The sequence below is a fragment of the Rhipicephalus sanguineus genome, chromosome 8, assembly GCF_013339695.2.
Source record: "Rhipicephalus sanguineus isolate Rsan-2018 chromosome 8, BIME_Rsan_1.4, whole genome shotgun sequence".
Lineage (NCBI taxonomy): Eukaryota > Metazoa > Arthropoda > Arachnida > Ixodida > Ixodidae > Rhipicephalus > Rhipicephalus sanguineus.
In genome coordinates this window covers 100,118,004-100,135,531 of record NC_051183.1, presented here as the reverse complement: position 1 = coordinate 100,135,531, position 17,528 = coordinate 100,118,004, and the positions used below count along the sequence as shown (strand labels likewise).

Genomic DNA, 17,528 nt, shown 5'->3' with positions numbered 1-17,528 from the left:
AGATTTCCTCGACCACAAACTCATCGACTGCTACGCCCAGAACTGACATCGTGCATGTTTCTCGCCTGAAGCCCTACAACGGTGACACGCCTTTCTAACCATAAGAGGCACCGGGACGGTGCTTTGCCGGCCGGGGTAATGTCACGGGTATGGAAAGGTCACTCTGGCACGGGCGCCGCATTGATATCGGATGGATGAAGACGACGACGACGACGTTGTTGCTGTGGGACAGGGTCTGGAGCTGCCTTTCGACCTGCGTTCCTGAGCACTGTGTGCAGTGTTAGCTCGGCCAGTTCTTGCCGAATAAATAATCCCCGTAACAATATTATAGCGAAAGACTTCGCCGCGCTGAGACTATCGAAACGCTCGCAATTGGTGTTCGTTAGTGTAATGATGCATTAGTCGTGGCCTCCGAGATTGGCTCCGGCAACGTGGCATTGCTAGCGTTGCTCGGCCGTTCCATTCGCACGGGGAGCGTAATCAGCGAAAGCGGTGTGACCGCCAGAAGAGCGTCGGTTATTGGATGCTGCGCTTCTTTACTGAGCTAGGGGGTTAGGATGCCATCCTTCGGAATGTTAAAAATTTAACAGAAAGATAACGCCGCGCCCGGGCTAGAAACGCGACAGGAAACGCGAGGCGCGTCGTGTCTCCCCTCTGGTCTGGCCGTGATTTCTCACGGTTCGAGCGGGGAACGCGGTGTGACAGCCAGGGGAGCGTCGCAGAGATATTTTTAAAATATCGATGGATGCTATGAGCGAGGCTCGGGCTAAAGCCGCCGTCTCGTGGCGTAAGGCATTGACAAAATTACACTTCTTTTAGAAACGCGCCGAATGGGACGGCCTTAGCAACGGCGCAACGGCGCGTTGCCGGAGCTAATGGCGGAGGCCATGCACTGCATTACTCTACTGCTCCTAGAACGCGACAACACCTCGAGAACGAAGAGCGCTCTGAGGGGAAGTGTGAAAGATAAAAGGCGCGTTCGTGAGGCCTCCTGCATGTGTGGCTGTGGCGCAGTGGTTGGAGTGTCCTTCATCTATCGTCGCGGTCCGAAAGGTCGTGGGTTCATCTACCGTTTACGGAACTTTTTCTTCTAGTTTTTTTTGCCGTCTGATCGTGTGCATTTTGCAGACGTATTTCCGTGAAACGGAAATACGTCCTGAAAGTCTTGGTAGACCCTGGTATAAAATACTTTCGTGTTAAAGACGTTCTCTCTCTGTCTGAAGCAAAGCTTGTACTGCATGACTTTCGAAGCTGGTGTTTCAAAAGAAAAGAAACCCTCCTCACCGATGGATGGCGCGTACCAATGAAATAATATGTAAATCTAAAGGTTTTTTTTATGAGTACTGGGTTTACTAAGGCGAAAGCCTTGGATGGCTCATCAAATTGACCACTGGCTCAGTAGGCGGCGTCAATACGAGTGATGCATAGCATCATCATCACGTGATGACGCACCATATATGACGTCACAATGACGTCACAGATGGTAAAAATTTGTGACTTCATCATTTAAAGCTGAAATTAGGGCTAGCTGGTTTTGAGTTGAATACATATTATAGCGGAACAAAACAAGGAGTGTGCATCTTTCTGTGTCCTTGTTTGTTCCACGGTCATATGTATTCGAGACTTCATCATGACCTCACTATGACGCCCCGTAACTTGGCGTCACATGATGATGTAATCACATGACATCGCCGCATGGTCAAAGGGGGGCCGATCCTGGAGGCAGTGCAAAAACCAGGTGAGGCGCAGAAAGGCTGCAATGCCAACGATTTTGGAGGAAGTACAAAACAATGTTAGATGCAGAAAGCTTTCCAGGATTAGTTCATCGACTGAGAAAAAAAATCTTGTGCTAATGCCGTTCTTGTGTAGGTCTTGGTGTAGTTCTAACTCCTGCGCTTAATGGAGGTGCACTACTGTTAAACCTGAGGAAGTGCGTAGCACTGGCGGCCCAGCGATTCCCTTGGCGCCTACCACAGCCTCGTCAATCGCGTGCTTGCCAAGGTGGTGTCGCCCTCTCTTGAGGGGCCGCGGTTATCAGCCACATGTTTCAGAAGCATTTTTAGCGATTTTAGGTAAATTATTGCGATTAATTCTTTGGTTATTTCTGTAGTTTATATTATTGTAGACATTGCTAGTTTATTTTGCACTGTTTTTGAGCATTGTTAGCCATATTTTAGGCCTGCATTGACCGCTGCGTGGCCATGCATAATGAGACGATGGATGAACGACAAGCCGGACCTCTGATGTGCTCTAGACTTAAAAGATGGCTTTCGCCTTCGAATTGTTTTAGTTTAATGCATAACGGACCCTGTGAGTTTTTATTATCCAGCAAAGAGTAAGTTCAGGCGTTGTGCTGATTATCTTCGACGTCATTTTTCAACACACCGCATGAAATTCTCACTAAAACTATTTTTATCAACAAGTTTTAACGACCGCCTCGAAAAGTTATTAACCCCGGGTTCGATTCCCGTACCAGGACGAAGTTTTCGTCAACCAGGATGTGTTTCTTCATGAGAAAGCCGTGCGGAGTTCCTCGTAGCTTTGTGGTACAAGCGGGTGGATGTCAATTTTTCCTTTCGTAGGTATCGTGTATTTATATGGACCGCACAGGAACGTCGATAACGTTAACGAAAAACACACCCTCCGTGCATTTTAAACAGACCGTTTTTCAGCTTCGCAAGCATTGCATTGCAATCACTGTGCAATGAAATAGCGACAGAGTGTGACAAAACCAATTGATACAAGCTAACGTGATTGATTACAGATGGAAGCTTCAGCTTGCATGTCTGTATAATAATGGTCGCCGCTTTCGTCGGTGTACAGAGTAGAACGTCATGACTTCTCGGAAGAAAACGTGGTGATATCACTCGCGATGACGAAATTGTGTTGCCGATGATTCATGTTCTTTTCGACATGTGCTGTGATTTTCCCGATTATTTGCAGCCTATAACCTACGTAAGCGACTAATTGTGACATTTGTCCTTTTTAGCCAGAAACGAGGGCGGTTGTCCTTGCTCTTCACGTAAGTTCAGACGTCACATGGTGCTCATACGTCACAGACTACACATCATCAGCTAATTAAGCTACACGCCGTGTCCCATTCACGCACGCTGATACCTCACGCGCCGTCAGGTCATCATTCTGCAGCATATAAGTAAAAAACGATGTTCGCAGGTGAGCGAAACCAAGTACAGACTGATCTGAAAAAGGTGACCATAAGGAGAAAAGGACTTAATAACAAGAAATGGATATACGAAAACATCTGAGAAAAATCTGGCGAGTCATCAGAGGCATTCGCAAAGAATCGCAACAGCTTTACCCTTTTAACGCGCGGTAATTACATGAGCGCATATCGCTGAAAGAGGTGGCAGAACACTACTGTAGGCTCCTTTCCAGCGGGACAAAGCCTTCTCTGAACATTGCGAATCATCAGACTTGTACACCTCGAGCGAACAACACGAACAAGAACAAGAGGTCAGCTCCTGGCCATGACGGCGTGAGTTATGCGGCCCTCGAAAGTCTAGGCCCCACAGCTTGCCCACGTCTTTTGGAGTACTACAACGCCTCATTGAAAAACGGGGAGGTTCCAAAGGAATGGAAACTTGCGAAAGTTATTCCTATACTGAAGCCAGGAAAGAGCCAATGAATTACGCCGCCTTCAGACCTATACCTCTACTTAGTTGAGTAGGGAAGCTATTCGAAAACATGGCTGATTCCTCTGTCATAGGAATCGGTATAACACGAAAGTGAAACGTGTTTTCACAGAAGAAGTGCTTATTGTGTAGGGATACATCAGAGCTTATACCATTTCTATTGGTATTTAGCAGCTATAGCCCTTTTGACGTGGATGCACCCACGTTCACGCCTACTGGCACACCTCCATCGCGACGAGAGGCATCCACGGTCATGATCTAAGCGTTGTGATGGCTGAAGTTATTAAGATATACCTGAACACAGCGTATTGTGAATTTCTCGCAATGATGGCATCAACAGGCACAGAATACACATGGTACTCGATATGCACTTCAAAGCGTCGTCAACTAAGGAGAGAAACGGCAGGTTGTGCGCCTCCGAGTAATAGAGCAACCTACGCCTGTGTCCATGCACACACTACGACACTGCGCTTCAGCAACACTGGAGGCAGACGTTCGTAGCTTGAGCCGCAAAGAGCGCAGGCGTTCAACGTCCCGCTGGCCTCTGTCTTGCTCCACCAAAGCAGGACACTCGCCCGTGGACAAAGTTGCCTTTCTGCAGCGCTTACTACAGCGTTACTGCAGCAGTCGGTGCTATCTCACACTGGAAGCAGTCGGCGGCGGAGAAACATCATTGGTGCATGTGGAAGCTGCACTACTCCTACAACGAGCCGTCACACGCTAACGCGAAGCGAAAGGCACAGAACGCAACTGCGTGTAGGGCTACTCCCCGATGCTAGCGCGGCCGGTGTTATTCGCTGGTTCATGGCCACCGAGAGTGCACGCCGGCAGGTTTCTCGCAGGCCAAGCTTTAACTGCGTCGTCACCGAATCGTTCGCTATCAGCACTAGTAAGTGTCATGCCGCAATACTTCTCTTCACCGCTCACATACGGCGGCACCGCCTCGCCCCGCCAACAGAGAGCACCATGCGAGAGAGAACGTGTGAGAGATATAGGGCGCGTTTGTGGAGTGTCGCGCAGCTGTCTCGGTGGCATAGTCGGAAGCGCGCCGGGCGCTTGTCGTCGCTGGCCGAGAGGTCGTAGGTTCGATTGCCGGAGGCGGAACTTATCCTTATAGTTTTTTCTTTCTCTCTGTTAGCGTCCATTTCATCAATGTCATATCCGTGACGGAAATACGTCGCTGAAGTCTTGGTAGATCCAGACATAAAACGCTTCCATGGTAAAAAGTGATTCACAAGCGACTCAATTGGTTTCTGGAAACTGAAAATTTACCTGGAGGAAATAAATAGCTTCCGTCAAAATAGGTCTGTAGTGGACAATATCATCGGCCTTGATCTCATCAAATGAAGAAGAATTAGCTTGTGGAAACATACCTCTTGCGTTATTTTTTAACATAAAGGCAGCGTATGACTCCCTCTATCATAAAGCAATACTTGACGCTTTTGGAAACCCTTGGTCTTGGAGGACGGCTTTACGCATGGATTGCAGACTACCTTCAAGGGCGCCAACCTTTCATGTGTAGTCCGGAGGGCCCTGCAGCGTTAATGCTGTCAAAAAAGAAGTACCGCAGCAAGCTGTGTTAAGCCCGGTATTATTTAATCTAGTAGTTATCCATCTGAAAAGGATCGTGAATGTTTGCATTTTGCAGTCCAGATGAGTCACGCCTCAATAAGCAGGAAGTTGACAACTTGTGAGTGCATGTGTTTGAAGATGTGTAGACTCTATTAAGGCGAAAGCCATAAATGCCTCGTCAAACGCGAAAATTGATCCACGTCCTCGGCGTCAACACGAGTGATGCGACAAAATTACTGCCGCGTGTTGACGTAACATGGTGACGTCATCGCATGACATGATTGCTTGGTGAAAGGTGGGCCGATTCCGTAGGCAGTGCGAAACCAGGTGAGATGCAGAAAGCTTACAATGGCCTCCAGGATTGGAGGCATTGCAAAACCCCGTTAGTTGCAAAAGACTTTCAGAGGGGGGGAGGTTCAGTACATCGAGTTAGAAGAAAAAGAAGAAGATAGCTTTCTCCTTCAAGTCGACAGAGGTGGATGCATAAGGGAACCTGTGTATTATTCTTTTACGGCAGTTATGCAAGTACTTTCGCTGTGGCTTTATATATATATATATATATATATATATATATATATATATATATATATATATATATATATATATATATATATATATATATATATATATATATATATATATATATATATATATATGTACTATCGCGGTGGAAAGAAGCGCGAACAGTGTGACATCTACGCGCTTCACTGTTCTCATTTGTTTTCAAGCGGTTGTAAACTAGCTGGTAATATAAAGACACAAGAGTCATGCCTGATTCAGTCAAGAAATACCCTAGCGTCTTTTTATGGCCATCAAGGCAAGAGCGCGATTAAAACAAATGCGAACGGCGGAGCACTAACGCGCTGCACTGTTCCTGTTTTTTACAGCGAAACTTGTTGTGAGATTTCCGCCGCCAACACCGCCGCCGGTGTCCGTAACCGCTATCGCACGAAATAACAAAAACGAAATGAAAAAAAGTCACAGTTTCGCCGCAAGGGCGAAGCAATGAATGCGATAGCAAGAAACTAATGCTATACGAAGTGAGGCTTGCCAATGGATACTCTCAGTTTGAACAGCGCTCCCGTTGCAAAGGCGGCCGAAGCAGCGAAGGAAACTAGCGTGCTTCAAGTGTCGAGCTGTGACACTTGATAGTTCGCGCTCATCTTCTGTTTGTTCGTTTAGCGGCGTCCCTTGAGCTCGAGTGACTTTCGTACTCTCCGTAACTTGAGCGCGGACATCATGGTGAAAGCGTGAAACATCCCTCTTCCCCTCAGCACGAGAAAACCGCGCGAGCAGACAGCGGAAGCGCAAGGTCCTCTCTGCGCAAATATAAGAAAAAGCGAGCGAGCTCGCCGACGACTTTTAAATGCGCCCGTCGCGCTCCTAGCGCCATCTCGCTGGTAATGAAGAAACGCTTATAAGCGCCTGCTGTCTCTGAGTCTGTCCAGTGGTAAAGGGTGTGTATATAACGCTCGCCGTTAGCTAAGTGGAGGATCTGCGTTTCGTGGCGTAGTGGTTAGCGTCACTCGCGGCGGAGCAAGAGGTCCCTGGTTCGATTCCGCGCTTCGGAAGCATTTTTCTGAATTATTTTTCTTCGGGGCTTTTATATATATATATATATATATATATATATATATATATATATATATATATATATATATATACATACTTATACATATATGGTGCATGACGGCGGCGACGGCGACGGCAAAATTCAGCCGAGACTGTCCATATAATTGCTATCGCAATAAAATATTCGGGACAGAACAGCGTTCGAACCTGGGCCCTCTGTGTAGCACCCGAGTGTTCTACCACAGAGCCATACCGGTGCTTGAAACTCCTTTGCAAAAAGGCCCTATGCAGGTTTCATGTCGGGAAGGAACCACATTAACATATGTAATATAGCGTCGTAGAAGAAAAAAAATAACAACCAGGCGGCGCGCAGCGCGAATTCTGTAACCAGGCGTCACCCAATGCGAATTGCGCAACGAGTGGGTTGTTGAATGCTTCCAAACCATTACAAAGGGCTCTGCCATTATTCTTAATCGTCATCAGCCACAGCTTCAACAAAGTGCACATAATGCCTTACAGGTGTTTAGCGGGTACCACAGTTCTCCACAGAATGATAAAAAATAGAATAGTGGCTGCTTCCCTGTACACAAAAATTATGATCATTTATAGCGTAGTGGGTTCCTCGCAAGTGCACTTCTATTGGTTGCCAAGGAAGCGCGTAAGGCTCCCATGATTCATTTCCTCAGGGTCTCAATGAAGTTAATTCTCTCTGTCTCTCTCTTTCTGACGTTAACGTATGGTATAAATCATGGTGAGAGAGTTAAATAACGACCGGGCGTCACACAATGCGAATTACGTAACTAGTGGGTCGTTTAAAGCTTCTAAACCCTTACGAAGGACTCAGTCATAATTTTTCATCGTCATCAGCCGCCGCATTAACAAAGTGCACATAATGCCTTACACATGTGTAACGGGTACCTGGTTTCTCCGCGTAGTGGGTGCTTCCCAGCTTCACAAAAATTATGATTTATGGCGTATGGGGTACCTTGCAGTGTACTTGAATTAGTAGCCCCAAGAGACTTTAGAACGGGCTCTAGAAACGCCGCTCTTCCAGCTTTCGCTGTGACTGTGCTGCGCTTTTTCCATATACGCTGTACACATTTTCTTTTACAATGGCAACTACTGGTTCACCAATCGGCAGGCGGAAAACGAATGTTCAGCATTTTTTTTGTGTCGTAAACCAGATACTTTTTTTACCCGGCTAATTGGCCAAGATGTTGCAAAATGGGCTGTGTTGTGTATACCAGCATGTGTCGTGCAGGTTTTAATACACAGATAGAGCGAAAATCGAAATGAAAATAACAACTAGCCGCTGTGGTTACGAAAAAAACTATAGACGCACGTCACGACATAAAACACAAGCAGCAATTTTGTGTCTGTATTTCATATTCGACAACATATGCGGATATTTCCAAGCTCTTCGTGATTAGCCAAGCGGATCGAGGTTGTTCCCTAAGCTCGAACTATTGCAACTGTTTTCTTATAAGGCAAGTTTCACGACGCAAAACTGTGAAAGAAGCAACATCAAGCTTGCGTTAATGAGCTCTGTAGCATGAGTATTGTAGTAGCAAAAGATAATTGGCGGCCACTGCGTGATTCCAAGAACCACCCTACTCTAAATCGTCATTTGTTTCAACCCGGACCATTTATAAGGTTATGATGTGATGTGCACGCTGCCATTACGAAAGGAAATAACGCAGTTGCTCTTGCATTATCCTGTGGTAAAGAGCGCTCTTCGTCTCGCTGATCTTGTGTGCGGACATTAACTTGAGCTAGTTTCCCTGGAGTACATATTCCACATTCGTGACTATTTGACTGACTGTTTTGATAGGAGAATTCGTTGTTTTGCTTCCCGAGAGAAACACAGACCGTAAGTATTGTATATTCTACCGAGAACGCACAACTTTATAGCTGGCTAGACAAGCCTGTGAGACTTCAGTACCTCACATTACTTCACTTTGCGCTAAAAAAGTTACCGCGTCTTATCAGAAAGAGACAAGAATGCACTAATTGACGAACTTTAAAAGTGATAACGCGTTATTAGGACGACTCATAATAACTATTCTTCTATAGCCAAGAAGCAGAATGTTTTCTGCAGTTGGAGAAGTACATTTTATGTATTTCTATGACGCCATATTTCATGGATTTGAGGCTTTAGTTAGCCACAAGATATGCGTGAACAGTCGTGAGCAGTACAAAAGAGAACACAGTGTTTGAGCGACAACTGCTAGTAACGTGCAGATAAGAATCTGCCGTGTTTATTGACAAAAGGTACTTTTCTACTCGAAAGTTTAGTGTTATGAATGCTTGTGCGCTTAAGAACTGCTTTTAGCCCTGACACGGATTCTTGAAGGTAATTTCAATGTTCTCTTTATTATCATTCACGATTATACACTAGCTTCCCGAATAAATTACGTCGTTTGAAAACTTCACTTATACTCTCTCTCTCTGCACAAGTTGTTTGTTCGTCGAATATGTAAAAGACAGCAAACACTGGCGTAGTCAGAGGGGTTCAAATCGCCTGGCTTGGAGGGGTTCGAACCCCTTTCCCACCGAAAATTTTCAATTTTAGATGTGTATGCATGCACTCACACATAAAAACACTCACGAACATGCATAAAGCGTAGATGCTGATACAACAGATACAAACATGATTACGGCGGCAGTATACTTGGAGACTGTTGTTTGCACATCTGCTTATTGCAGTCCGCGTATAATGTTCATGTGCATAAAGCAATATTTGACATGAATTACGTAAGAAGTTTCGACTTGTTGCATTCCTAAAAATGGCTGCTTGAAGCAGGCAAGTCATTGAAATATTAATTTTCTGTTTTTTTCTCAGCAGAGATGAACGTGCTCGCAGTAGCAGTCTTCATGTGTGTGTACAGCGATTGTGTTACAACACCACATGGCGAGAACAAGCATCATGGTAAGATGTTTGTTTACTGAATTCACTTTGAAGAATATGGTTACAAAACAGCTGCCAATGCCTTGAAGAACTTATGGATGTTATTCATCTTTGCGCTACGGCAGTTAATATACTTATGTTCCAGAAATTATTCCCCCGTTAATTAGCGCTTTTCTGTGTTTTTTATGTTCAGAAGACTGCACAGCCTTTTTATTTTTTCCTCTTTAGAAATTATGTCATGCAGCATTGTAGGATCGCTGAAACTTGAGTAACCTACTATAGGTAGCGTTCATGTTCGGATCTTCCTTAGTAATCACCTGTGCTGTAGCGCTGGTGTTTCGTAAGATTGGGTGACCGAATGACTGATCGTAGGTGATAGTTATATTGAGCTAGTTCAGCATTAACTTCTGCATTAAGAGATATAAAATTTAAGCTAATAATTGGTTAAAGTAAAACTTGTCGCCGTATCAGTCATCGTGGTTAGTACTTATGCCAAATAACGCTATAACCCGCGTTGCCACGTGTTACATGGAATAAAAATGCGAAGAAGATAGGCAATCAAGCCGAGGAAAACACAGGAGGAAAAACTCACAGGGTTTCATATGCATTCGCCTAAGACAACTCGAAGGCGAAAGCCAACTTCTTTTTTATTCTCAGTCGAAGTATTGATGCTACCACGCCCCCTCCTCCGAAAGCTTTCTGCACCTAACGTGGTTTCACATATCCTCAAGGATCGGAGGCCCATTGCATGCTTTCTACATCTCATCTGGTTTTGCCCGGCCTCTGTGATCAGCGCACCTATGACTAAGCGACGATGTCATGTGATGACGTCGTGATTTCATCATAAATATTGACTATATATGACTCCATGAGGACGTCATGCGGTGACGTCATCACGTATTGATGTTTTGCATCACGCGCGTTGACGCCGACGGTCAGTTTTCGCGTTTAATGATGTATCTAAGGCTTTCACCTTAATAATTTGTAGCTTTATTTGAAGTGTAGTGGTTACGAGTTAAAAGGAAAACAAAAGTAGGTGAAAACACCGAATGCAACCAGTGGAAGCCGAATCCACAACCTTCGCATCATATGATTGCCTTGCATCTCGAATACTGCTCTAGCATTGGCTGTTTTCTCATGCATGTGTACAAAGTTTAATCCTTGGAGTGTTAGCCAGCGCCACTCATAGCCACGGTGGTGAATGTGGAATATACATTTCTGGAACTTATATATCTATGCCTTTTCTCATTCGTGGCTCCACTCGCTCTCTGGAATTGTTCATTGCCTTAGCAATGCTCCGGCTTGGGACTTTCTAACATATTTCTTTCTATTAAAGTTGAAGAATATAAGCATATTTTCCTTTAAACAAAGTATTTGATCGACACTTTAGGAGCTGTGTGTTCTCGATCGTGCCTAGCCTTTACTGTGCTTACAAGATTTGCCAATATATATCCAGAGAGATAGAGAGAAGGAATGTAGGAAAGGCAGGGAGGTTAACTATCCAGGTAACGTGTAGTCCAAGCCTCTTCGCTATTTGCGAAATGATATGACGCCTGCCACTGAATTAAGAATTGAGGAAGGAGTCAATATACAATTTTTTTGACCTATTTCTGTTTTCTGAATAAGTGTGATGACGCGCCAACTTTCAAATACTAATCCGTAATGCAGATAATGACAAGGCTACAATTACCGAGAGTACATCATCTCCATGTGAAAACTTTTACAAGCACGTGTGCCCTCACCCTAAAAAGAAGTCCCACGGAACAAAACCTGGTTTCTTGAAACAGGAGTTGTATAAGAAAATAAAAGGTACGTGATCGCTTGTGCATGTGCTGCGGTAGCGCATGCGCTGCGGCATTGAAGTTTTCATTAGCGTATACGTTCGAGTTACATTAGCAACGTAATGAACTGAGCGCTTGTACACTGCTGCAGAAGATACAGCGCAAATATCAACACAAGATTATATACGAAACATTGCGGTCGTATTGTTTTTGCTAAACATTAAGATGGAGCACACGTTAAAAGCGAAATGCGTATGCCCGTACGCGCGCGAAAGCAAAAAAATGTTAGATCTCACTCGCTGACTGCAAGCGCTCGTTGTTACACCACTGGCATGAATAGTGCAAGCAGAGCTGTTACTTTTCGCTTCCGCACGTCTCTTCCAATACTAGGCGCACGAGAAAGGGGGCGAACACGGAGCCACCAGACATCTTCGCAGCCGCCGAACACTACCTGCCATGCTGATAATGAAAATGCAAATAATGACATTAGCTAGAATATAGAGTGTGCAGGTCACCTAAGGCGCTTAGCCGCGCGGAGCGCTATGTAATGGAGCTGTCAGAGCCTGGCTAAATTGATCAGAAGGAAACGCTCACGCTCGCTAATACCGCGCACTTTAAGAAAAAAAAAATCCGGCAGATTCCACGTACCGTGGGAGTCAATGTTATGCGAAGCATGCGGCGGGAAGGTGACTGTGGCGTAACTTTTTAATGAGCAACACGTTACAAAATGACGCTAAAGATTTGTATACATTTTATATGCACATATATATGTTGAAGAGCCGCATATGTGTTATATAACCAGCTGTTTACGGTTGGGTAACAATGCCAAGGCCGACGTGGGTATTACCAACACCAGAAGCGGTAAGTTGATATGTAGTGTTTATAGTTGTTCCTTATGATGGAGAACTCACGCACGTTTCACGAATCCGTGTGCGTGTGCGGAAGAAGTTTTAGGGGCGTAGCTCCTCTTAGTCTAACCTTGTCATGCGTCTGGCGTAACCGGCAGTATCTCCCGAACAGTATAATAGATGGCGCTGTCTCATAGAAGTACATACAAACTGCAGTTCAGGGGCGATATTCTAGATGGCGCTGTACACAATCTGTGTCGTCATCACCATTTCTCGTCTCATTTCCTAGATGGCGTTGGTCCAATATAATTGTGTGCAATATGGCGCTTGTGTGAATCGACACTAAATGGCGCTGGAAGTGCCGCTGCTCTCTAACTAGCTACTGCGCGGGCTGCGCGAGGATGCGCGGGGAGCGAGCGCCTCTCTCATTTTCCTGGATCGTCGCCGTACGTGTCGGATCGTTGGTGGAGCATGGACGATGCGCAGCGGCGGGCGCTCGCTTGGCGGCAGCCAGGCGGATCCCGTGACGGTGCGCGCCAAGGACGCCGCTGCGAAACGGGCTCAACGAGAAGCGGATCCCGAGACCATGATTGCTTCAGGAGCTTCGCCGAAGCTCTTCATCATTCACCCGTGGATATGCTGTAATTTTTGACAGTGCTTGAACAAGGCCATCATCACCGCGATCAGTGAGCACCTGCAGTTGGTCATGAGTTGTTATAGGATCCGGTCGTGATCGTGGTGACGAGGGGTCCATGTGTAGTGAAGTATGTGGTATAGTAGAGCTGTTGGAATTCGTGAATGCCTCGGCCATTTCGTCGACAAGTTGTCTGTCGATAGAGCCGGCGACATGTCGGAACCTGAAGCCACCCTTCGCGTTGGTGAGGTATAGGCCTTCGAGGCTGGTAGGCCTGGACAGTGCTACGTAGACCAACATCAGTCGATGGCGCTTGTCGTATTCGTAGACTATATGGGCGTATGTGACCTACGCTGCGTAGTCTAAAAAGCGGCTGTCAATCAATGAGGTCATCGCCCAGCCTCGTGGGAAATGAAGAGGACACTGCGTCATTCTGGCGGACGAAGTGCATTTTACGGTGCGGAGATGTGGATATCACATGTAACTTTCGTTAATGTATTCCTCCGGGGTCGAGCGATGCTTCAATATAGCTTGCTGAACCACAAAAATACACATGTGATGTTTATTACACTGCTATAAAAGCGGAGCCAACACTAGAACCACAGACGTTAATCTGATACGACGCCTGTATCGTAGGAGTACACATCGTAGGAGTGTCTGTAGTGTTTATTGCTTTCTTGTAAAATTACATAGCGAGCACTACAACCACAATTGACGTTGCACCGATGTCACGCCTGCGTAGGCTGTTTTTCCAAACCAGTTTATAAACCTGATGTGGCTCAGTGGTAGAATACCTGATTGCCACGCAGAATGCTTGGGTTCGATTCCTGCTGGGACGCTAATTTTTATTCTTTCCATTCGTCAACACTGCCGATGTTGGTTTTTCTTAAAGCTCTCGAATTTGTTGCCAATGCCTGTTCTCGCCATTCCTGGGTAGATATAGACTGTCAATCACTTGTGGCGCATACCCGTACACTGCGGCCCGTGGTAAACGGCTATGTGCCATACGTGTCTAGTGGAAAGAGTTTGACGACGTACGCGACAGGATTTTCACGTTATTCATGTCGTTACCCGACAATCACATTCGTCAAATCTTCTTACCCTCCCATACCAAGTTCGGTCTACACCAAGTTAAGGAGGCGATCATGAGAGCACCCAGACGTAGCGGCTAGATAGATAGATAGATAGGTACGTAGATAAAAACGCTGAAAGTGCAAAATGTTCGCTATGAAATACTTCGCATTTAAAAAAAATGAAGCATTTACGCTGGCCGCGTAAAACTTAAGGAACAGCGAAGCTGGTCGACCCTAGGGGCTTAACGTGGCCTTCTTGGCTGATGCTAGGTTTTTCCTTGGCGTAAACAGAATCAAACCACACCTTGTCACATACCCTGCAAGAATGTCTAAACTCTAGCGCCAGAACTCACGTGCAAACCTGGCTGTGGCACCCCCGGTAGAAGCGCGGGCCTTTCGTCGCTCGTGCTCGGCTGGCGCCCCGCCGGGCAAACTCGGCGCGGCGGCTGCACGAACTGTCTTCGTCGGTGGGCGTGGCTTGGCGGTGCCTGCTCCTCGGCGCATGCGCGGCTTGGCGAGGTTAAATCCAGGTGGCGAGCAGATGTGGCGTCGGTGGTTCCTAGGCAACGGTGCGGCGAGGTTTCTTGTGGGGAACCGCAGTTTTTATGCCGTGCTTAACAGCTTAGCTATTGAAAACAAAAAAAAAGCAAAAAGAAAAACGGACGATCTCTTACTCCTTTAGACTGTCCTGATTTGCCACTTCTATAACTCTCTTTAAAGATAGTCGTTAACTCTCTTTTGGAGGGTCACACCTCCAATGACTCTCCGAAGAGAGTATAATGATCTACAAAAGAGATTTAATATGTATCTTCACATATGACCGCCGCCGTAGCTTAGTGATAGAGCATCGGACGCGTTATTCGAAGGTCGCAGGTTCGGTCCCTGCTGGCGGCAAGTTATCTTTTCGTCCACTTTAGTTTCTTCACATTTATATCTCAATTAATACAGATAACATCCCCTATACTTTCCTTGGCATTACTGTCTGTTGATTCTCATTAATATTGTGTCTAACAAAGAAAAAAAACAAGCCCTTAAAAGTAATCTTCTTTCCCTCATTCTGTAAGTAGAATATCAACACGGTCGCAGTGTATTTGGGCACATTGGCACTGTGTATATGCGTATATATAGTTTCTTTCTTGTGAGCACGTGCGTCGACTCATTGTTTTTTGCATTGCGCTGCTTGTAGAAAGTAGCTTGGCCATTACCAACCGCACAAGTCACATTTCAGTGAAGGCAGAATACAAAAACGCTTGTGTTTGGCTGTCGGTTAACTCTGAGATGTTTAGGGGCTGTCCGTCGCAGAATTTTGTGTACATTTGTAGTGCTAAACCTCATCTTTAAGGTATTTTTCGTGTAGACTTTGAAAACACTTAGTATCATGGTAATTAGTTACGCGTGGTCATCCCTATTTGGTTATGAAAAAGCTGATTTTTTTGCTTTTTAAATCATTTTTAGGCACTGGGTGATATAATGTTAGATTATTTGCTACGTAAGGACAATTAAAAGAAGTGGGGTTCAAGAAAATGCGCGAGCTGTTAGCATTGAGAAGGCTATTTTGGCGGTGGTGGCGATGGTGGCGATGCCACAGGAGGGGTTAGTAGGGGAGACCTGGTCGGTATTTGCTCCGCCTCAGCGACAGTGCAGTCAGGGGCGTAGCCAGAAATTTTTTTCGGGGGGCACCTCCTTGATCTCAAGTGGGGGTCCGGCAAGCAGATGTGATCAAGCGTCATTTTGAGCTCTGTATGCCATGGCAAAAAAAAAAAAGTTCGGTGGGGGGCACGGGCCCGGTGTGCCCCCCCCCCCTGGCTACGCAACTGCATACAGTATGTCATCACCATGTATCTCTCGAGCCAGTTTCTCGCAGAAAAATTAAAAGAATGCGAAGTACATTTCTGTGAAACCCTTTTCATTTGGTCCATGGGCCTCCCTTTTCCGGGCAAAAGTACTAGCAGTACCAGATGTAGTGGTCTATATCGCCAACCCTGTCTTGAAGCACGCGTTATACAGGCCATGCGCAGCATACTCGAAAGTAGCAAATGCCAAGTTTGACGCGAAGCACTCTGAAAGCCACCATGCTCACGTGCATATCACTCTAGGTCTGTTGTGATTAAAAAAATTACACCATTTCCCGCTAAAGGGGACCATGAGGCGATGCGAAGCCGGAGCACTTGCACGATCGCGTTCCGTTGGCGTTCGTTGGGCATGCTACCGACCTCGCATCGTGGAACGTGAAGAGGAACGCTACGCGCGTCTTGTCCTCCCTCTAGCCTGGCCGTTAATTCTCACAGGGCGAGGGGGGAACACGGTCGACAGGCGTGCGAGAGGGGGGCAGCGTAGGAGAGGAGGGAGAGAGGGAGGGGACGCGCATGCGCGGTGTTGCGCAGGAGAGAATTTCGGCATGTCTAGCCCGCGTTTCAGAGGAAGAGTGGAAAGGGGAGGGGAGAGGGGAAGTGGAGAGGGGAAATAGGAGAGGGGGAGGGGAGCTGGGAAGTGGAGAGGGGGATGGGAGAGGGTATGCGCATGCGCAGTAAGGGTGGTCACGCCGCACACCACCACCCCCACCGGATTGAACTCCGCCATGAGATACTTCGCATCTAAAAATGTTCAGGTGGTGCGTCTCTGGCAGGTGTTTGACATTTTTGCGAAGAATTGGCATTTAAGGCATTATCTTCTTTTTGAGCATTTACCACCGTGCTTCTGCACAGACATTTTAGGAGACATTACCTGGAATAATATCCATCAGGTTGATATCGGAGCGAATAAAAAAAGAACTATCAGGACAATGACAAAGACGCTCTACAAGATATGCCTTGAAGGTGAGTTGTTTATTTCTTGCAACTTATAGGTTTACCTGTTTGTTGAGTGAGTGTGTATATGCTGTTGTGAGCGAAGAGATATTGAGCGCGTGGCAGTAGTGCTTAGTTTTGTATATTCAAGAATGATAACACATTTGAGCAGGAAATAGTTGTACTCTAAATAACAAGTTTTCAACGCGCATTAATTTTGCTGGTAGACTCACATGCCTATTTTTTCCCAGATAAAGATCTTTCCTCCAAAGTGGAAGTAATGAATCAACTGGTAACGATCTTGCGACAGTTTGGGGTTGAAGAGTGGCCTTATGACTCGCCTCCTTCGGATGTGCAGTACTGGGAATTGTTGCAAAAAAGTGGCCTCAGGCCTTTCGCCACCATCGCTACAATCCGAGATCCAGAAGAATCAAAATATATATTAGCGGTAAGTGCATTTCCATTTAGTATAGGATATGGATGTTTATATATCTAGATTGTAGTACGAGTGAATACTGACGACTGTGAACAACCCTACCACGCCGTTGAAGAACTAAACATTGATATCGGCTAAGGTTTAGCGCTGCTGTGTTTGAAGACGGCGGTTCGTACTGGATAACTGCCCCCGAATTTTGCTGGAGGTTGAATGCAGACACACCAGCGTACTTAAATTTATGTGCGTGATAAAGTTGATTTCAGGT

General features: G+C 46.0%; 1 long non-coding RNA gene across 1 annotated transcript; it reads left to right on the top strand.

The window, feature by feature from the left end:
• The first annotated feature begins 8,506 nt into the window (after positions 1-8,506).
• LOC119402917 (uncharacterized) lies at positions 8,507-11,519 on the top strand. Its single transcript, XR_007417336.1, has 3 exons — positions 8,507-8,667; positions 9,643-9,726; positions 11,374-11,519. It is a non-coding gene; the product is annotated as an uncharacterized LOC119402917 (long non-coding RNA).
• The last annotated feature ends 6,009 nt before the right edge of the window (positions 11,520-17,528 follow it).